This window comes from Balaenoptera acutorostrata, chromosome 17 (genome assembly GCF_949987535.1).
Source record: "Balaenoptera acutorostrata chromosome 17, mBalAcu1.1, whole genome shotgun sequence".
Lineage (NCBI taxonomy): Eukaryota > Metazoa > Chordata > Mammalia > Artiodactyla > Balaenopteridae > Balaenoptera > Balaenoptera acutorostrata.
In genome coordinates, this window is record NC_080080.1 from 72,662,783 (window position 1) to 72,686,315 (window position 23,533).

General features: G+C 36.8%; 1 long non-coding RNA gene across 2 annotated transcripts in view; it reads left to right on the plus strand.

The window, feature by feature from the left end:
• Positions 1-23,533, plus strand: part of LOC103014962 (uncharacterized) — a 59,866-nt gene that overhangs the window by 14,840 nt on the left and 21,493 nt on the right. The window contains exon 1 of one of the 2 annotated variants that reach the window (XR_449841.1): positions 13,040-13,210. The exons of the other annotated variant lie outside the window; for it this stretch is intronic. This is a non-coding gene — a long non-coding RNA (uncharacterized LOC103014962). Of the gene's footprint in view, positions 1-13,039; positions 13,211-23,533 lie in introns of those variants that run through there. 2 annotated transcript variants of the gene reach the window in all.

Genomic DNA, 23,533 nt, shown 5'->3' on the forward strand with positions numbered 1-23,533 from the left:
TATTTTGTTTTTAAGCCCTAAAAATCAAAAGCAATGCATACAGGCAAAGTACATTGAAAAAGTTAGCATTATACCACAAGGGCTCCATATATATCTTTTCCTATATTTCTCAATTTATATGGGGAATAAACAGAAATTTCCTTTGACTATTATACTCTAATTTTTTTAAATCATAGATTTTTGCTGTCATAGGTTACCATTCTAAAAATTCTAAATGTAGGGTTGGAAGTGGTGTAAACTTTAGTGTTATTAGAGGGGGAAAAAAAGTTTTATTTTTTCCTTTTCATTGGAAAAAATAGTGTTAATTATTCCTCTGCACCTGCCTAATGGGGCTGAAGTAATTCGATTGTCATATTGCAGATTGTTGCTTTGTGTAATGTATCACCCCTGCTGTTCCATTAAAAAAATTCTATACTCTTCCATTATTCAGCAAGGCCTAATGATTATTCCAACATTTGTACATGCTGCACTGTTATTCTGATTTTAATTGACTTCACTTTTTTAATTAAGCACATTGGTTTTAACACTGTTGTTGACAAGCTTGGCTTTGTCATTATCAGCATTTGCTCCCATATACTTTCCATACCTATTGACATTTTATTTAGATTCATTATAAATGATAAGAGCAATACATACGCTGAGTTTATCATCAACTCTAACATTAATTCATGTCACACATTATTGATACATAATGGTCTGCAGAATATTTTAAGGGATCAGTTACTCTGTTTAAAGCATCTTTTTAAATTAAATTATTAAATCTTTAGTTTTCAAATTAGAAATAAAGATTTCATTATTTCTGAATGTGTAATAATCTTTCAGTGAAAAGAACACGTTTTACTCCATCAGTAAAATATAATCACGTGTAACAAGCACACGTGGTGGTGTTATCAGTGTTTAGTGAGACATATGAAATTATCATTTGTATAAATTTGAAAAATTAACCAATTTTTGAAGGAGAATTGTTTCCTTTATTTAAATTATTTAAAGATTTATTAAAAGTAAATCTTTAAAATATTAATTTATTGTAGGCAATATGTTCTTTTAAGCATAGCATAGTACCCTAAAAGAAAATAATGCCCTTGCAAAACCCATTGAAATGTCTCCTTCTGAGTGATATCTCAGTCATTTATCACAACACAAGATAATGAAAAGTGGCCCATAGACAAAATAAGTCAAGCTTTATTTAGCTGAGATGTTAGAAATTGCTGAACTGAAGGGAAGAACTGGAAAGAGAACAAAATAATGGTAAATTTTAAGATGAGTAAATGTTTGAATATTTTTGAAAACTACATGACAATGTTTTGTGGTTTTTACATCTCTGAACACAAATCTGGCACAAATCTCTGTCTTTTAAAGCTCTGTAAGTGGTATAGACATACCTTACTTTGGAAAGGGTTGACATGCGAACTCTTATTTCCACTTTGCCATCTTCTGTCAGTGGACATGAATGAATGAATGAATGAATGAATGGGACAGTGAATGAAGAGGTCACGTGGGACTTGCCAGCCATGTGGTCATCTGAGCGACAGAAGACAATGATTTCAAAGCGGGCCTTCTGCCCCGTTTGGTGCAGCTTCATTGCTGTAGTCCCGACTGCTGATGAACCTGCTGCCCAGGGTTTATGTTCAATCTCTCCTTATGCCTTCATGCGCCTGACCCAGCTCTATTAGCGTAACTTCCATTTCCAGTGACAACATGAATAAAAGATGACTGGTGTGACCTCAGAAAGTGCCAAGATAGTATTGATGTAATGAGCCCGGTATCCACTGTTTTATGCATTGCCACACAACAGCAATCTTAATGAAAGGTTAAACAGCATTATAATGTGTGTTTCTTTGATGTCTCATTGACTTCACTTTCCCATTCACTGGTGCTCCTTTGAATTTTACCAATAATAAAAATAATAAAATTCCCCTTTATTTTTTGTAAACCTAAAACAAAACAAGACAAACAAAAAGAAAAGTTTTGCTTTCAGAGTCTTCTCAAGTTCGGAAAATAATTTTCCTTTTGCTTTGCATTGGTTTCTGTTCAACAGCAACAATTATTGCTAATAGACTAGAGAAATTACTGAACATACTCTGACTTGAATGTCCCATTTTAACCTTCAGAATTCTTCACTACCACCTCACCTTCTTGGCTTTCCACATTTTTTTTCTAATGGTGAGAATCTAAAACAAAATCTTCTCAGTGGAAGGCCTTCAATACCAGCCTTGTGTTGCATTTTTCCTTTTCACCTTGATATATTTTAAAGACCTGTTGTATATGGAAATCGTAGATGCAAATACTCTGATTATCTAGCTCTGAAAAGCCCAATGAAAAGAATTGCAAATGTGCATAGGAAAATATCAAGGAATCTCCTTTTTCTGGAGCTTCTTGACCAAAAACAATACCAGTCTGTTAAACTTTTCTTCACACTTCTCCTTAGCTGTATAAATAGGCAGGAAGTAAAAGGAAGATGGGAATATAGCAGGCGTATGTCTAAAGTAATATCACACCTTGCCAACAGCATCCTTTATTATATTTTTCTTTACAAGCAAAAGCACAACACACTAATATTCACCCTTTTAACAACAAAAAGAAAATTGTGTGCTTTTTATAACTTCTTTCGATAGCAAATCACAGGTGCTCTTGTAATATTACTCTTTGCTTTCTTGCTAGGTCTGTTACTTAGATGATCTGGAAATGTGACAATATGTTAACAGCTAACACTCTGTGCATCTTTGGGCCTTATAGGTAGATTAAAAATCATTTAAAACAAGCAGTTGCTGAAACATCTCACCACTTCAAACCCCAAATTTACTGCTTGACACATTGGTTGTGTCACTCTGCATTTTGAAAGGGTGATGGTAAAGCAACAAATAGGAAAGTTTTTCAAACATCTACTATGTTGCTTTGATGATATCATGTCTTATTGGAGTGTTGCATATCTAACATAACAGAAAATGATCAGATATAATTTGACATGACCTTATGCAAGCAGGCACTACTGTCAAAGATGTGAAACGGTAGTTTTCATATAGCAAAATGTAAAGTTAATTAGGCTACAGTCATTGGGGCTTTGTCTTGGAGAAAACAAACACCTTTGTATCTATAGCCTCTCTTGGATCCTTGAGTAATGAGAAAATCATATCGCATTTCTATATCTACTGAAGACTCATGGATGGCTTACTTAAGAAAATTCCAAAAATGATACTTCATTTGTCTCCCTTCAATTTGATAGTGACTCCAACAAATGATAGTTAATGAAATTTCTTGTATGGGTAAAAGTTGTTGGAAAATGGAGATTTGCCTAATCATAGTTAAGGTGGCATTTGATGTTGAAAAGAAGCTGTAGGAAAGAGTTGGGATTCTACCACACACAGTGCAGTGTGGATTATTACACTCCTTAGGGAAGAACCCTTGATGAGGTCTAAGTAGTTACAAACACAGCCCTACAAAATTCAACCTTGAGACTGCCAGAAAAAAAAATTGGCTGCTCGAAAAATTGAAGCAGATGTCAGATGCAAGCAGCTGTGGCCTGGGAAATTCAACAAAATTCCAATATTCAAATTGCTTCTCTAGATAAAAACTGCTTGATAGCACAGTTTCAGATTTGATCTGGACTGCCAGTGAACCATCTGCGTAAAATGAAAGTAATCTGCTGACATTGTCAATACAGGTAGGCATCAGCGTCATTTGGTCAGAAAAAGAACACTGCTAAGATGTTTTTGGGTGAGCTTGTCACAAAAGTAGTAGAATAATTAACCCCAGTTTTTAGAATAGTGAACCCAGAATAAAGAGAGACAAAAAGTGTGCTTGCCTCATTGTTTAAGCATTATTTGCCCAAAAAAAACCCCCCAAAACAAAAACAAAACAAGGTAACAACCTTTACTCTAATTTTAGGCTCAAAATGGAATATTCTGGTAGGGATTGAATTGGGGTGAGAATATTGGGGAAATTACATTCCCAGCACCAAGGAAAAAGTGATGTTCATTCTGTTAAATTTGACCTTGTGAGAATAATGGAAATGCACAGAGGGTTGGTAAGCAAATTGTTAGGCAAATTGTGAGCTTTAAAAATTTAGTATCACATGCAAAGGAATAAATCCCTAGAGGGTTAGAAAATACAATTCTAATTTTACCCAGCTATGTGTTGGATAAAATAAACATATGTAGATGCTGAAAGGTTGCTCACAAATAGGCTTGTGGCGGAAGTCTTTCATAATTCAAGATACATCAGCCTTGGCAGTAGCTGAGAATAAGAGCGAGTAATCAAAAGTGACCCAAACAATGACACCAGAGTTTCCAGATGGTATAGAAAAAAGTCCATGATTTATGATTGCCGGTGCAGTAAATAAATCTAAAACAATAGGCGTGGATGGGGAAGCAGTCACAGCTGACCAAAAGAGCAGTTGTAATGCAACCCACAGAAAGCTTGGTGCCAGAAGTAATTGACATAGTCGTCAAATCAATTTCCTAGGGTGCAGACGCTCAAGCACTCCGTCTGATTCTGTATGCTGCACAACACTTGGATTATACAGCTGCCTCTAATTCTGATAGCCTTAGCTCAATATGAATCCAATTCAAGGAACTGTCTGGAAGCGAACAGTAATTATTTAGGCTTCCTTTCTGCAAGTTTACTGTTTTCTAGTCAAATTACTATATTTTGAGATTACATACATTTCATATTAATTATTTAACATTTTGCTGATTTTTTTCTTCCCCTCCTCTGTCACCAAACTCAGTGACATCCCTGAAATACATTGTCTTTTCTCCCAGAGAACCCGGAGGTACTGCTTCAGGACAGAAAAGGCTTATGAAGAGTAAAATATTCTTTGTATTGACTACGGAATAAGCCACTTGGTTGCAAATATGCAATATCCATGCGAGGAGGATCTATCTATATCTATCTATCTCTCTCTCTATCTATCTATCTATCTATTTTTCTATATTTCAGTTCAATGCAATAATAAGATTAAATAATCTTTTGCTGCAAATAATTTCATTGGCATCCATTTATTTTTTATTCATCCAATGTTTATAGAATGTCTGCAGCACATCAGATACACAATTAGACACTGGGGTATCGAGATAAGAGACAAAGTCTCCGCCTTCAAAGAAGTCATAGCTTAGGAAACTGATGAGACAGGTAAAGAATCATGTGAGAAAAATTACAGAGAAAATACAGAGGGCAGTGAGATAGCTGCAAAGGAAGCCCTAACCCGGCTGTAGGTGGGGCGAGATTGGGAGCGTGGTAGGGGAAGGATTTTGGAGATGCCAACATTTCCATTGAAATTTGAAGATGAGGAAAATTTTGCCAGGTTGAGAGAGGATCGCTAGTATTCCAGGCAAACCCAACACCAAAAAAAAAAAAACCATGGCATTTTCAGGGAGTCACATAGTGCAGCAGGAGCATAGCGTCTAGCAGTGAAGAGAGTGAAAAGTGTTGAAGAGAGAGAAAGGGATAGGTATGGACCAGATGGCAGAGGGCAAGGGTGGTCAGTCCTTTAGAGCAGGGGTCCCCAACCCCGTGGCCGAGGACCGGTATCAGTCCGCGGCCTGTTAGGAACCGGGCCGCAGAGCAGGAGGTGAGCGGCGGGCAAGCGAGCAAGGCTTCATCTCTCCCTCCCCGGCGGTTGCATTACGGCCTGGACCATCCCGCCCTGTCCGTGGAAAAATTGTCTTCCATGAAACGGGTCCCTGGTGCCAAAATGTTGGGGACCGCTGCTTTAGAGGGTACAGAGCACTTTCACTCATGATCTTTTGCTCGATGCCTACAGAAGCTTGTGAGACTATGATTGCCCCTATTTGAAAATAAGCGAGGATCAAGGTTGAGAGAGGTTTGGTCCCTGACAGAAGTCACATAGCTGGGAATTAGGCCCAGGTCTGTCTCCTTTAAAGACCACATTCTCAACACAGCATTCACTACTTGGCTTCTCGATCAAGGGGTTCCCTGGATATGTGCTCACCACTTACGACAGTTTTCAAATTTTTGGAAAACACAAAGGCAGGATGATGGGGCTGACAGCAGTATGCGGGAGGGTGATGGAAAAAGAGTAAGCAAACTAGAAAGTAGAAGAAAAGGAGGCAGAGGAAAAGAATGTATATTAATTTCAAAACACTATAAAGACAGAACAAGCTGGCCAGTCCCCTCTGGGATATAAGGAAAGAAGATAATTCCACAGGGACTGCAGACTCCACACAATTTCTATTGTTGAAAAAGATCTTTGAGAGAGCAGATTAGAAGATGATAAATCACATCGTTAACAAGCTATTTGTTTGCTATTAATTTAAGATTCCATCTTTAGAAATAGGGAAGACTGAAGGGTCAGGAAAAAGAGATAGCAAGTTGATTATGGGTGCAAACTGGCTGAGCCATCATCAAGGGCAGAGACGAACACAAAGAACCAGGATATGACAAAAGCTGGTGGGATTAAAGAAGCAAGCAGTGAAGACAAAAGAGCAATGACAGGAGTGAGGACCCAGAGATAATTCTGAGAAGCAAATGAGAAAAGAATAATAGAGAAAATAGTATAGCTCACAAAAGCAAAAGGGTCAAAACAGAGGGGAAAAAAGGTTACACTGAGAAAAAATTTAAAGTGGAAAATAAAAGGCAAGAATTAAACCTGCATTTTAAAATAAAATGCATTATATATATATTTATAAAATAATACTGCAATGGTAGAAAATTAGATAATAAATAATAGTATAAAAGAGAAAAATTACTTCTTTTTCACTAATGGAAACAATTGCACTTTGTATTTTGAGGTACTTCCTTCCAGTCATTTTTCTCTAGACACTTACGTAACTGTGACTATAACGTAGAAGATTGTAATCTCATTTTTCTTCTAGTATTTTAGAATAAATATTTGCAATGCTATATAATCAATCTTTATAAATATTTTCTTTCAAATATGATTTAATGACATTGGAAAATAGCATCCTATTATATCTTTGGGAATAAATATTTTGGTTAATGGGTAATTTCCAGATGCACAAGATGACCTGTTTGTTATATTTTAATTTAAGATTTTTTATGGCTCCAGAAACAACTCCACTTTCGAAATTAAGAACTCTTTAAGCATACCTAATATAAATTTTAAAGAATGTGTGAAACAAACATGAACAGTATGCATAGGTATCTTCTGTTTCATCTAGTAAGTCAAATAATGAAGGAAATCTTTCTACTATTTTTCAATTTTGTTGAAACAGTTCAGAGGCAGGTTGAAGTACATGGTCCACGTTATCCACACACAAGATTATGCTTGGCATCAAGCGGCCGACGAGTGAAACAGATGTGCCGTGGGGGAGTGCACGGACTTCCCGTTAGTAATATAGAAATGTAAACCCACACAAGGCAGATAGTGTTTAGAGCGCGTAGTCCACCATCCTGTCTAATAAAACACCTGGGATTGCTCTACCCTTCGGCATATCTCAGTGGTGATCAGATTCAAATATGCTGACGCTCTGGTTGCAGAGGAATTTGTAAATCCATGGTAGATGCACTTGATCAAATTAATTTTATCTAGTTCTAAAACAAGTTTCACTTATGATTATAATAAACTCTTGCCAGAATTAACTAAAAATATTATCTTGCAGTGTCTATATCAGTTAAATTATTATTTCAAGTTGTTTCAATGCAATATATCAAATTCTTTTAATCTAGCATAAGTAACTTCTCAGAGGAAGAGAATGGCAATACTAGCATTTTTAAAAGTATGGATGATATGATCTTCTGAAACTCCCTAAAGGAGACAACTTATTAGTAAGATAATAATCAATTCAGAGTGTTTGCATTGAAATACACCACAAAGAAAGAGGCTATTCAAATTACAGTGGTATACATCGGGGTGGGGGGGGGGGAAACAACTTGTAGAAAAGAAACATGGAACTATTTGGATCACTAGATTCACGGTTCCAGATGAAGAGACTCTTTTGAGAAAAGATGCCCTTAAAATGTACCTGCTTCTCCGTAGATTTCCATCATCACGAAATGGCCACTTCAGTAGTTCATTTAACAAAATGTGTTCCTGTTACATGCCAACCACTGAGCAAACAAAAGGGAACAAAATAAACATAGTCTCTATGTAGAGCTTTGACATGATACATTTTCAAAATTTTTCCAGAATTACAAAATAGTCAAATTTATTTTATCATATGCTAAGAAAGCACATGAGCTACAGTTTTTGACATATATACATGTATGTATACACACACACACATATATGTATAGAAAAATTTGCTGAATTGGTTGCAAAAGAGGGAGGACTACAAATATTTAGAGTTTTCTGTGAGAATAATGACAAACAAGAACCCTAAACCTGAAAACATTTTGACCTTTCAAATTACACTTTTAATTGCCCTAATTGCATTATTTAATATTGAAAATTTCTGGACAATGTTTGAAGAGAAGATTTCTCTTTGACCTATAACATTTCCTGCAATGTTGGTAGTTATACTTTTTGACCATCTCATCTTTCTCAATTTCAATATATTGATTCAATTCAAAGAACACATTTTTAAACTAATGAATGACATAAAGAAGATGTTTGAAAACATCATTTTATTCATTTTAAGTCCTATTACCTATTCCTCTCAAAGGACTATCTTAAATTCTAAAGCCCTAGGAGCAATGAAACATCTTTGATGTAAATGAGAATAATCTAGTAATTAACCCCAGGTTTTCTTCTGCACTAAATGTGAAAGCAAAACGAATCAGTGTTAATGATGAAGGAAATTCCAGACCTAATGGCCCTAAGATATCAAGTTTTTTCTCTTAGTCAGGAAATGGATCAATTATATTTAGTTCTTCAGTGAGGTTTGTTTTGAAGGAAACTTCTCTAAGTAGTTTTCATGAGTAATGATCTTGCTAGTGTTACTTTCAAAGCTCATGCTGAGAAATGATTTCTTGTAATTTTTTTCTGTCCAACTGGCATAATACATTTTTTTCTGTGAGGTAGATGAGTAGCCTATAACCCCCATTGCCAGTATCTAGTTTCAGAGAGCATCTCTCACCACAGAGTAGCTGTTAAACACTTTCTATTGATATAGCTACTGGGTACAATTGCCAAACCACAGTGTGCTACAAAATAAGGATGTGAGAAACTTGGGGCTTCCTCTATCTTGCTCCCTCCACTTAAAGTGGGGTATCTCAAGATGTCACCACCATTCAGTAATTCAATGTCATCAAACATAGAATGATTCAATTGTACAATTATTCAAATGTGAATTTCAAGAAAAGAATAACATTTGTCTTTCCTACCAGACAAACGAACATAGATGTGTCAGTGGGTACTTCAAAAACATTTTTCTACCATGATCATGAAATTAACATATTGTCCAGGAGAAATGTATATTTTTATAATAGTTCCAGTAATTTATTAGTGAACATGCTTATATGTACATGTATAATAAAAGTATAAGACAATTTCTTTGAAATGAGAAGCTTACCATATATTCCCATACTGTCTAGGGAACAAGAGGTTATACAATAAGTCTAAAAGAAACTAAGTGATTAGCTAACCTATCAGTTAAGTCAGGAAAAAAAATTTTTAATTTCCAAGATTTATGTTTTTGTTTTATAAAATTAGCTGAGTATCTGCCTATAAGGAAGACATTGCAAGAACTAGGAAAAGTTTTTGTGTAGCTGAGGAAGATGGCACTGAAAAGGGTAAAAGTAGGAAGACTTGACTTTATTTGGAAGCAGAATTCACCTTCTGTATCTCTTCCCATAGCTAGTGTCTCCCTCTGGAGCAGAGGGCAGGTTTGTCCAGGAGAACAAGAATAATGTCTCCCTCTAGGATGAAGTTTGGGAAGGTTTGCATAGAAAAAGATTTGGGTTTCTTAGCGCAGGATTCCTCAGCTGTGATGGAAACCCACCGTGTGTGTAACATCCATTTGCCACCCTGCAGGGACTTAGGGGGCGGGAAGAGCCAAACCTGGAACTGAAGCTCATGCTGCCGGGTGCCGTAAGTGGTAAAGTTCTAGGATCCATGGAAGTGGTGGGCTGACCTGTTAGGTGCAGATAGGATAAAATCTCTGGCCCTGAGCAGTCTTGACACTTCCATGGAGAATTTGGGGGAGGGGGGACTTATGTAAGTATCATTTTTCACTCAGTAAACTGAAACAGTTTATTTATACGATCCTAGTATTTGAATTTACCCCCATCCTTTTTCTCTTCCACCTTTTCATTCTCTTTCTCTTCTGTACTTTACTGTTGCCATATCTGATTGATGGCATTTTCTGTACCATCCGAATTCCTCTCTAAGCCCATTAAGGTCTTTGCTGACAGCAGCGCTACGTGGCCAATATGTGCTTTCACGACATGCACTCTGCCGGCGCTCTCCTAACCCCCGTTGTAAAGGATGCAGTTGGGTTAGAATAGTCTTCCCTCATGAATAGATATAGACTGGCTCCATGCTTTCTGAACATGCTCTATAGGGGCTCCTATCAAGAACCCAGGTGGTGTCGACAGGAAGAGAAACCTCTATCTTTGTTCAAATAGGTAGCATATTGCACAGATGGGCCACATGTCTTTCAGAGTGCTAGAGCTAATAAATTCCCCTTTCACAGGATGACCAAGAAGGACCAAATGTTGTGTAGAATATACATACATGGTACCAGATAGTAGAAGGAGAGTCAAATAGGATGCAAAGTGCCTGCACAGGTTGCACAGCTGACCCCAAGGGCCACGTGTCAGCCACACTTAAAGGATTTCTGTCTCTAAAGAACATTAAGATGTCTTCCCAAGGTGATTGACATCAGGTGACTCCGTGTACCAAAATATAATTCTGAGATTTCCTAAAACTGACCAGAAAGGTGCAAGCACTAAGTTTCAGCTCAGAGAAAACACCGACCCCTTGGTATATTAGTATTCTGCACAGACACCGCCGAGGAGTTTCAAACCTCATGCTTCTCAGTGTGGCATGATATTACATTTAGTCAATGTGTGAAATCTCCGCAGAAAATAGGTGGGAGAGAGAACGCAATTTTATTCTGCCAAATAATTCCCCTGAGCCATGGAAATAAGCACTAGCCATGAGTCTGGATAAAACCAGGGTGATACTAATCAGAACATTCTATGAAGTAATTTTCCATGCTTAGGCAATTCTTTTGGTTTTCTTCTAGTTTTATTTTCCAGAGGCTCAGTTGAAGTCCCCACAGACAGGTGTCTGTCACGTGCTCTTAGCCTTTTGGAGTTTAGTGATTCAGGAAGACAAAAGGAAGGTGAAGCTGACTCCAGGAGAACACTGAGACATATCAGGGCCTTTCTAGGATGTTGCCCTTGCGGTCCATGCCCTGAAACTAGAGTAAAGAGGCTTTACACGAGGTTATTTGGGTGGCTTCCAAACTGATATCTAATGGGTACATTTTCATTTGATTAGCTTTCATTCTATTCTAGAGCAAAAGATCATCACAATAAGTTCCAAGATGTTTGTCAATGGGAGTAGAGTTAGTAGTAAATAACTAATTCAGGATGAAAGGAAACATTAAGTTCAATAATTTTCTTAAGTTTTTTTCAAGGTCAAATTAATTTAGGCCTTTGTATGAATACATCTTCCTCCTTATCCAATGCAGGGATCTCCCAGTATACGATCCTAGCATAGAAGCAAAAAGTGTTGACCAGGGCACAAAGAATGCCTGCAGGGTTCCCTCTCAGGTTAAGCTGGAGGACTCTGAGAACTTACCCACAGACCAGAAAACGCCCTTCTGAGTTACATGTACTCTGCGTTGGATCTGCCCCTGAAAAATTTCACGTCTATAATTTCCCCTTCAAAAATGACAGTTATAATCAAGGTCATGACATTTCTTCCCAATATCACACAATTGATTCCTCACTTCCATTTTGTTTTAAAAATGCAGACCAGGCTTTCAAGGGCTAAATATCAATACTATGAGAAATGGAAAGATGTCAGAAAGAACCATTTGCAGCCAACCATGTGCCTGATCTGAGAGCTGGTTACACAACTCAGCAAATATATGGCATGCACTTGTCTGGAGGAAGATGGGCTGCAAATAAATTATTAAGCTTTTCCTACTGGCGGATGGGACATTTTCACATAGACTGCAACGCGTGTCATCACATACAGCAAAAGGATAAACAGACATGGACCAACTTGAAGAAAATTGATAGTGACTTGTACATCCTTATTCATAACCACTTCTTTCCAGATTAAGGAAGTTTGAACAGAAATTTCTATAACAATCCTACAGATCTCTTTACAGCTCTCCAAAATCACACATATAAAAACCCCCAAAACACCAAAAACAAAACCAAAAACCCTCCATTGATTAAAAACTAAGAGTTTTAATTTGGTGGCTCAGATGTTTGCTAAATAGTCAAACCAGATTGTATTTTAAGGGAGGTGAGTGAGACAGAGCACATTGTTGGTTGGAAGGTTAAAGATGAAAACTTATTTTCTTACTATTCTATGCTAATAAAGAACATCTGAATGGCTCTTTTCATTCTTATGAGCAATTCTGTTTCCCCCTCAGTCACAGATGTCTGTTTGTCTCTGCCTCTGTTAAGAAAAGGAGACTATTTGAGGCAATAGGTGATCATCCACTTTGATATAAGGTAACCAGAAAGGCTAGGGTAGAAATGAGACCAAAGCAAACTTTTTTTTTTTTTTTTCTGTTTCAATGAAACAGAATAAAAACTGTTAAGAGAGAGATCCAGGAGAAAAAAACCCCAAAAAAACCCACTGTACTTGAGTGTGAAAAATGTGTCAAAGATGGAAATTGGTAGAATATAAAGAAAGAAAGTGTTGGGAATCCATCCTTTCAAAGACTAGCAGAGAAAGGCATAAAGGAGAATTTGGGGGCCAGCTAAGCCTCAGCTCAAAGCAAGACCACTGAGATGAATTTAGCCCTACACTCCGCATTCTGTTTACAGTAAGAGAGCACGTGCTGAGAAGATACTTTTGTAGCATATCTTGCCCACACTAGTTATCCAACAAATCTTACTTGAGTTTGTACGTGCACAGAGGATTTATTCTTTTCTTTTCTTCTTTTTTTAAATTATTGCCTAAAGATGAAGAATTGCTTCCGATTTGAATTGTATACAAAGTAATGGATCCTACTGAATTTACCACCTCAAAGGGTGAGAAGAGGTGCATGCCACACCTTTGCAGGTGTCTCTGAAAATACCAGGATAAAACCTAAACCCTCACTAAATTTCTCAATGTGACCTCACCATGACCGCTCACCAATTGGACAAATATACTAAGGTAAGTGACAGGAGATTGTACCTAGAGAACTTCCTATTCTCACTAGTATCTGATTCTGTAGTTCTTTGGGAAGGACACAGAAAGGATATAAAATCATGTCAGAGGGACCAGGAAGCCCATTTCCTTCTTTCTCAGAGCTCAGCTAAAAGCCGGCTCAGTGGATTTGATTTAGCTCAGTGAAGAATCTCTGACACCAGCGGCCGAGCTCAGGAAGGTTCTATTTCGAAGGCTATTTCCTGGACCAAGACTCACCCACTCTTCTCTGCCCCTCGGAAAGCTGGGTGCCTCTCCTGGAACCCCGTCCACAGTGTGTCCTGTTCAGCTCTACCTGGCTTATGCATTCCAAAGGTCATGAGAGCTAGATGACCTTGTGTGTTTTTCTGCTTCTCAGCTAAAAATTTTTCTCCCTAATGTCTATATTATATTCACACCTTGTAATGGTGATGGTGCTGGTGATGGTAGTGGTGGTGGTTGTGTACGTCCAGACCCTTTGGAGCAGCAGCTGTAGAGCCAAATTGGCAAAACTAAACTGATAGGTATCTGAATTCTCTCCCTTAGAAGTTCAGTGGCTACTATCCCAGACACTCAGTCCTGGTCTTGAATCCAACTTGGCTGTGATCTCTTTTTCTAAACTGTCCCAGTACTAAGTCCAGTCAGCTCTGCATTTTACTGATACCTGGTGTGTCTGTGTTTGTCTGTGTGTTTTACCCTATTATTTTAATGAGAAAAACGTTAATAAGGCACTTTTCTATGTCAAGTACTCTAGTTGCCATAAATGTATTAAAGAGTTGAGTCTTCATAACAGCCTTACAGGATAGGCAGGACTTTTCTTCCCATTTTAAAGATAAGGAAAATAGGCCACAGAGAGTTTAACTACTTGGCCCAAAGTCACCCGTCTGGAAGTGGCAGAGTTTGGATTGGATTTAGGTGTCCTGGCTCCTAACTTCAAGTTTATGCTGTCTCCACTGCACTACGCGGCTCTCTACACCATCCTTTTCTCTCTTTAAAATAAATAAACAAACCTATGGTATAAAATTTGGAACATAGAAAATATTCTGTGAAGATTTTTTCATGACCCTGTCTCCCAGCCTTCATGTTTCTCTCTCTAGAAGTAACCATTGCTGTTGCATCCTTGAGTATTCTTTCAAAAATATTCTATGTAAATGAGTAAATACAGCATATATGCCCTTTTCCCTTTTTTTTAAAAAACATCTTTATTGGAGTATAATTGCTTTACAATGGTATGTTAGTTTCTGATTTATAACAAAGTGAATCAGTTATACATTATACATATATCCCCATATCTCTTCCCTCTTGCATCTCCCGCCCTCCCAGCCTCCTTATCCCACCCCTCTAGGTGGTCACAAAGCACCGAGCTGATCTCCCTGTGCTATGCTGCTGCTTCCCACTAGCTATCTATTTTACATTTGGTAGTGTATATATGTCCATGCCACTCTCTCACTTTGTCCCAGGTTACCCTTCCTCCTCCCCTTGTCCTCAAGTCCATTCTCTAGTAGGTCTGTGTCTTTATTCCTGTCTTGTCCCTAGGTTCTTCATGACCATTTTTTTTTTTTAGATTCCATATATATGTGTTAGCATACAGTATTTGTTTTTCTCTTTCTGACTTACTTCACTTTGTATGACAGACTCTAGGTCCATCCACCTCACTACAAATAACTCAATTTCATTTCTTTTATGGCTGAGTAATATTCCATTGTATATATGTGCCACATCTTCTTTATCCATTCATCTGTCGATGGACACTTAGGTTGCTTCCATGTCCTGGCTATTGTAAATAGAGCTGCAACAAACATTTTGGTACATGACTCTTTTTGAATTATGGTTTTCTCAGGGTATATGCCCAGTAGTGGGATTCCTGGGTCATATGGTAGTTCTATTTTTAGTTTTTTAAGGAAGCTCCATACTGTTCTCCATAGTGGCTGTATCAATTTACATTCCCACCAACAGTGCAAGAGGGTTCCCTTTTCTCCACACCCTCTCCAGCATTTATTGTTTGTAGATTTTTTGATAATGGCCATTCTGACTGGTGTGAGATGATTTCTCATTGTAGTTTTGATTTGCATTTCTCTAATGATTAGTGATGTTGAGCATCCTTTCATGTGTTTGTTGGCAATCTGTATATCTTCTTTGGAAAAATGTCTATTTAGGTCTTCTGCCCATTTATGGATTGGGTTGTTTGTTTTTTTGATATTGAGCTGCATGAGCTGCTTATATATTTTGGAGATTAATCCTTTGTCAGTTGCTTTGTTTGCAAATATTTTCTCCCATTCTGAGGGTTGTCTTTTCGTCTAGTTTATGGTTTCCTTTGCTGTGCAAAAGCTTTTAAGTTTCAGTTGGTCCCATTTGTTTATTTTTGTTTTTATTTCCATTTCTCTAGGAGGTGGGTCAAAAAGGATCTTGCTGTGATTTATGTCATAGAGTGTTCTGCTTATGTTTTCCTCTAAGAGTTTGATAGTGTCTGGCCTTACATTTAGGTCTTTAATCCATTTTGAGTTTATTTTTGTGTATGGTGTTAGGGAGTGTTCTAATTTCATTCTTCTACATGTAGCTGTCCAGTTTTCCTAGCACCACTTATTGAAGAGGCTGTCTTTTCTCCACTGTATATTCCTGCCTCCTTTGTCATAGATAACGTGACCATATGTGCATGGGTTTATCTCTGGGTTTCTATCCTGTTCCATTGATCTATATTTCTGTTTTTGTGACAGTACCATACTGTCTTGATTACTGTAGCTTTGTAGTATAGTCTGAAGTCTGGGAGACTTATTCCTCCAGCTCCGTTTTTCTTTCTCAAGATTGCTTTGGCTATTCGGGGTCTTTTGTGTTTCCATACAAACTGTGAAATTTTTTGTTCTAGTTCTGTGAAAAATGCCAGTGGTAGTTTGATAGGGATTGCATTGAATCTGTAGATTGCTTTCACTTTTCCCTTTTTAATGCAAATTTTAGCTTACTAAATACATTATTTAGCATCCCTTTTTTTCCACTTAATTTTGCAGCTTTATAAATCAGTTTATATATCAGTCTATAAATACTGCTTTATTCTTTTTAAATGGCTGAATATTTTGTAATATACGGGTGTAACAAACTTATTTGAACCATCTTTTTTTAAATTTTACAGTTAAGTTATTGCAAATCATTTGCCACACATAACGTCTTATATATCAGGTTGCACTGATGTGAGTTTCAGTTGGATAAATTTCTAGAAGTGGAATCCCTGAGTCTAAAAATAACTGTATTTTTAATTTTTATTGCCAAATTGCCCTTTATAGAGGGTGGTATTAATTTACATTCCACCAGCAATGTGTGAGGGTGCCTGCCCCCATAGCCTTGCCAACATAAGACATCATCAGACTTTGTCGATGTGCATTTGGGTCTTTGCCAGTTGAAGAGGTGAAGACAGTTATCTCATTGTAGCTTCAGTCTGAATTTTTATTTAAGCATTTTTCCTTCTCCATGAGATGTTTTTCATATCTTTTGCATATTTTTTATTTTATTGTCAGACTTTTACTTATGGCTCTGTAGGGAAATTTTCCATGTAAGGGCTAGCCCTTTGATAGTCTATAAATTGTAATTCTTTTTCCTCAGATTGGCTTTTGACTTTATTTATTTTGAATCATGAAGGAATTATTTTTTTTAATATTTATTTTATTTATTTATTTTTATTTATTTATTTTGGCTGCACTGGGTCTTGGTTGTGGCATGCGGGATCTTCCTTGCAGCGTGTGGACTTCTTAGTTGGACCACCCTGGAAGTCCCATGAAGGAATTATTTTTAAGACATTGATTTAATCAGTCATTTGTTTTAATGACTTTGTACCATCAAGAGGTGAAAAATGTTATATTTGGAGTAAGTATAAGGAAATTGAGCCTCTTTTGCTGTCACTGCTAAATATCTCAGTTCATCTGCTCCTAATGTTTGTCATATTTTTATTGTTGAAGAAATAATTTATATAAGTACTCCTTATATATTTATATTTCTCATGGCAAGGTATTTTTTGATATGAATATTAATGTGCATTTCTTAAAGCTTTTTTATCCATGACCTAATTTACTTTGGCATTTTACTTTAAAAAATTGCAAAATTTAAGAAACACTACATGTGCATTATTTTATTATTCTGCTTATTTATCAATGGAAAACTAAGCAATTATAAAATTTAAAAATTTTAACCCGATCAGGTAATGATCTTTCTGAATCTTCTATTAATTCTTGACTTTTTCAATTAATAAAGAAAATCAAGGTTAACAACACTGTCCTTAAAAGTTTCTGTTGTTTGGCACAGAAAAACAATAAAAAGTTATAGATTCATTTCCTGCTTTTTCCTTATAACTGCAATGCATTTATTTTAATGTGTAATTTTGCTACAAGCAAGATTTAAAATACAAAGGAAACCAGAAAAAACATGTGTTAGAGTTAAGATCTATTTGCTTTTGAATCAAATCTTATTTTAGGAGGCTCTTTGGGAGACTAACCCTGAGATAGTCATCTCTGTCTGACATGTGGCTCAGAACCAAGTTGCGCCTCTAAATGTTTGCCAACATTTACGTATTGTAGTAGCGTGGAGCAAATATCAGTGTGGTAGACGCTGAACAGAGTAGCTGTGATGGGTCTACATTGATCCCAGGTCTTAAATGCAAGGTAGTCCACATAAACTATTCTGATGAATTAGGATAATGCAAGGGAGATCTGAAGGGGAGAAAGAAGAACATTTTGACCCAAATATAGATGCTAGTTGTCTATAGATCATCCAGAAATCTCTGGTTTCCCTGAAAGGAGATGGGCTGACAATGGTTTCAGTTAGCTATAAGTTTCTGAGGATTAAAACAGTGAATTGATTCTACAGCATTCCTGAATGTGCTAGACAGGAATATGAATGTTTAGCAGGTTGAATGCCATGCTTGTGAGGAATTAACTACTTATTCATTCAGTCTTTAAGCACTATTGCAACAAGAATTACATTTGAATTTTTAAAATGATTATGAACTGGCTAAAGGCTGAGAATAAACCTGCATTTCTCTACCATTGCCATGGGAAAAGGAAACCCTTAATTACAATGCTTGTCTTTGAATAATATTTCAGTTGTAATAGCACATTTTTTCCAATTTTGCATGATAAGTGCATTAATATTTATTCATATCCTGTGACCTTTACATAATTCTCCTGGGCACTATTTTCCAAACTATGATGTTTGCTCTCTTTTTTTCTTTTTTTTTGCTCTTTAATACTTACCGTTTATGCACTCTTGCTACTCCATATTTTATGAGAATGTTAGGACTACTAGGGAATCAGTTGGAATGAGGCACTGACTCTGACTCCTTTTTGTCACGTTTATCCTATAGTGGTAGGTACACAGTTTTATACACTTGTCAAAAATCATCGAAGTGACATCAGCAAAAATGGCAGAGTGGGAATTCAAAAAGTCTATCCCTTCACAAAGCAAAGGATAAACTAGCAAAAACTATCAGAATCAAACTTTTTAGAAACCTGGAAAGTAACCAGAAGTTTGCAGCAACCAGGAAAACATTTAATTACGGAAGAAAAAAAAGCTGAATTTTGGTAAGACAACTTTGTGGCATTTTAACTTACCCTGGTCACATCCCTCATCCCATTGTTTGCCGGTAGCCTTGAACAACAGCCCAGAGCTAACATAGACACTTATGCCACAGAATAGCATAATGTAGCACAATGAGCCTTATTCTGTGATCATCTGTTTTAAGCAGTCTGGTAGCTCTCAATGGGACTGGCTCCAAGAGTTTGTGCTATCTCACCTAACTCTGAGTGAGGTCTCCCAGTGTTGAGGTGGAGGATTTGTTGAAAACATTTAAAGGAAAATGTATTAGTTTCTACTGCCTAGGGCAATGGAAAAGAGCAGGGATGAACAACAGAGTAACCAGATGCCTAGGAAGAAAGGCTGGAGAACGACGAGAAGCTTAGAGGAAAAGGGGTGTGAAGAGTTCTGACATATTCCTTGGAATCTAGAAGGCCTGGCGCATGCCCAGAAAAGATCCAAGAAGGCCTACACTCTCATGTCTGGCTGACCTTCAGACTTGGTGAAAGCAGAAAGTAAAGGCTATAACACAGCTGTAAATTGCCTGGCCGAGTGTAGAATGTGTGCTTCACATACACAAAGCCCATCTACAGAGAATAAGAGAATTATTTTCCTTTTTTTATGCCAGGTTTTAAAACCCCTGTCCAATCTAGCAAACCACTAAGCTAATAAAACATAGACTTCAGTGGCCATGCATAACAAAGAATATAGACTTTACGAAATTCAATCAGAATGATTATTAAACAGATATAGAATGGCAACTCTAACAGAAACAAAAAGCCCTTGGCAAGGGGGAGAATCTGATTTCCAAAGCTGCCACACTATAATATTAAAATATACAGTTTTTCAGCAACAACAAAGTATATGAGGCATGCAAAGGAATAAGAAAATGTAGCTTATTCATAGAAAATAAAGTAATTAACATAAACTATCCTTGAAGAACCCCATAGATTGGACTTACTAGACAAAGATGTTAATTCAACTGTCTTAAATACATTCAAAGAGGTAAATTAATCCATGAACCAAGAACTGAGAGAAACCAGGAAAACATTATCTCACCAAATAGTGAATATCAATAAAGAGATAGAAACTATAAAAAGAAAAGATAGGCTCATTTTCTTATTTCAAGAAAATTAATCCACTATTTTCAAGAAAATTAATAATTTGTGTATCATTTAATTTTTGTGGCATAAAATTAACTTTCATCCTAATTTCAAATTACTATTTTGAAGCTTTCTTTATTTAAAGAAATACCAGCATCACCAGCTGTTTCAGATTCCTACTCTGATATGTTGTTCCTGGAATTAATCATCTGCTTTTTAGTCTAGAATTTTTTATCTGAAAAGGACCTAGAGTTTGCCCATTGCAACTCCTTGATATGCTACCAGAAAAAAACAGGAGACCAGATATACCAAAGTGCTTTCTCTGGTTCACATGCCTGCAATCAGAGGCCTGGCCTCTTCTTTTTTTTTTTTTTTTTAATTACTTAAATAAAAAGTCTGGATTCTTAAAAAAAGAAACTCAATTTGCTAACTCATTCACTTGTAGACTGCCCATAGGGGATTAATCTATGGCAGAAACTATGGTAACATATGTATACACTATATAAGACAGAGAAAATTTAACAGGAAACCATATCATGGGTTTTGAATATGAGAACAAAAATTGTCTTAGAAAATCTTCTAGCTCTGATAGAATCTGGTCATTCTGAAAAACAAGAAATAATTAGATCATTAAATTCAGAGAGATTATTAATTTACGATTTAACAAAATAACCAAGTTTTGTTTTTGTAATACTAAATGTCAGGAATCTGATTATAAAACAACAAAAAAATTGAGAATGAGACATTATTCTTATAATCTGGAGAATTAGACTAAGGTCAGAAAAAAATCTAAGTAAAAGAGTGCTAACTTTCCCTGACTTTAGTCATATTTTTTTTCCTATTTTGTCTCTCTTTTGCATTGCATGCTTTGTATATTTGACTCATTAATTTCTAATTATAATTTAAAATACATAACATATAAAATACTAGATATTGAAGACCTGTGCTTAGAGTTTGCATTTTCGAAGACCAAATCATATTACTCTGCATAATTAACAACATCAAAAGCCTTGAGAAATTATACAAAGTCTTAAGAAATTTACTTAAAACCTCAAATAATAATGGAAGTGTTGTTTTTCCATGTGGAAGTAAAATTTACTATACTATGGTGTTTTCTTTGGATTTTGAAGGATGTAATATCCTCTGGAAAATAGAAAGAAGTCAGGTTCTTTAGCAAAGTTTGCTCTTCATGCAATTTAAGGAGAATAAGAACAGGATGAAGATTCCAGAATTCAGAGAATGCACTGCCAGTAAGATCCTGCCTTACACTGAACTATCCTTGTGCCAGATTATTCACCAAAGTTTTCTTCAATGGCCTTATCCTTCTTACCCACATTCCCCTAGCATTCCTTCTCCTTTTTTATTGGGTGAAAATATATTTTTGACCCACCACCAATAAAAACGTGCTTCATTTCACAAGGGGAGCTATAAACCCTTTTGCATGAAGGTGATATTGATGAACGCATTTTAAAATATATCTCTTCCTGAAGGTATTTGCATTTCATCATGTAGCAGAAACCTAGCAAAGGGTTGGATCTCTATAGGTGACGTTTCAAACTTTTCATGTAGAGGGCTTTTAGATTTAGCACTAGCGTTTAGATGTTTCCAGACCCCCTAAGATCTTACCACCTGGGTGTACACCTGCTCTAACCACCTGCACAGTTAACCTTGTGTCTGTTTGATGCTCAGATCGCCCCTCACCACCTGGAATCCTCCCTCCAGCAAAGCTGTGTGATTGAAAATATTCTCATTCTGTGCTTCTGCTCTGTTCTCGGAAAGGTATTGATGTGGGTTGGGTCGGTATGAAACGTACTTTGCCTCTTCTGGAGGGACTCTTTCCATGTCCTAAGGACTTGTGGGTGCAGGATCCCCAGGCAGACACAGTCCACATCTGGGTATCTAGGAACTCTGTGGCAGGTGCTGCAGGCCACTTCTACTTGGTGCCTAGAACTTGGCAGTTCCCAGAGAAACACACAGCAGGGATACGCTGAAGGGCAAAAAGAGCAGCTGCCCTTGTCACAGGTAGGAAGGGCTTACTCTTCACGTAGAGGAAAGTAGGGCAAGCAGGGTGGTGAGGCAAGGAAAGCTGAAATGTTCTCTTTGAGCAGCAACCTCTAGGGATGCTTTTTCCTTCCTACAAGGGCTAATATGGTTCTTAACATGACATATTCTAAAGAGAATGTTTTCTTAGCCAGTATTAGCTCGTGGTGCTCTACATGGATCACCATGAAGAAAAGATAAGAGTAATTACATATTTGGGAACAGAATAGTCTCACTTTTAGGCTGACAGTAACATAAACAAAGTAGATGGAAGTGTAGAAAGAATGAAAAAAAAAAAAAGAGGAATGGTCCAGTGAGGGGCAGTGGAAAAAGTGGCGGCATTAGTTAACAAACAAGAACATAGTTTCAGGATTGAGAGTTTGGGAAACTGAAGATAGAACTGACTTGCCTTGAAATTGAAAAACCAAAATTCTGTCAGAGGAAAGGTTATTCCAAAACAAAACCAGGTATATTTGACTGGAACTTTCATTTAAATTTGAGTAGTTAATCCAGTGAAAAGTCTTTCAATGTGCAAATGGAAAACCAGAGAATTTAGAAGGGCAGGTGGAGAGAAAAACAACCAAAGCAGTCAGTAGGACTTTAAAAGAAAGTTGTGTTTTACATCTTCACATAAGTCATTGTTATTTCATTAGTTCTAGTTGGAAAATGATTAGACATTGCCCTTGGTTTTGGTCCTAACTGGGCAAGGCAGTAACTTACTTCGTTTTCAATGCCTCCATTCTGACACCCTGACAGGTCCACCCAGAGAGGGCTTTCTATCAGTACTTGAAGAGAATGAATTTCTTTTTGTGAAAAAAAGAAAGGAACTTATCGAATTTTCTTATTCCTTAAGGGTACTATCTAATATTTGATATTTATTCTCTAGGAAACAAAATTTCTCTTTTTTTTTTAGGTTCAATATTCCCAGGGTGGTGGAAAGATATTCAGGCAGGTTGGAGCTGGCTAAATAATTTATCTGCATATCAACAAATCAGCCAGTTATTTCTGGTTTGGATAATTTAGAAAAACAAAGCAGCGTTTCTTTCAAAAACAGTCCCTCTAGATAAGTGCATATCTCAGTGCTATGTTAAAGACTGTTCCTTAATGCAGAGAATCAAATTAGTATCTAACCTTGTACTTGAACCTGCACAAAAGGTTTTTGTAGAAAAGAAAAACAATGTTGGAGAAAACTATACTTCCTGAGCTTTTCAAAGTCTTTTAAATGCAACGCAATTGAAATGCTGCTTTCTAAGTAATGATCGTTTGTTTCAAACAATTACTAAACTTGTTTTAATGTAAGTTTGATAATAAAATAACTAGGAAACAAAACCAATGTTGAAGAGGCTGATCAGCTGCTAATTCTCTTGGCCGCCTGGAATCTTTAAACCTTGCCCTGGCAAACTATAAGACAATGTCTTAGAATCTTAGAATTGCCAAGTAGCCTCGAGGTTATGAAGTCCCACGCTCTTATTTTGCATATGAGTAAACTGAAGCTTAAAGAGATCAGGTAAACAGCTAGGTGTGCAAAGTTACTTGTACTGGTGTGACTTATGTCTCAAGGTTGTTTTCTTCTAGCCCCACTGTCCTCATTTCTTGGGTATCTTTCTTGGGTATC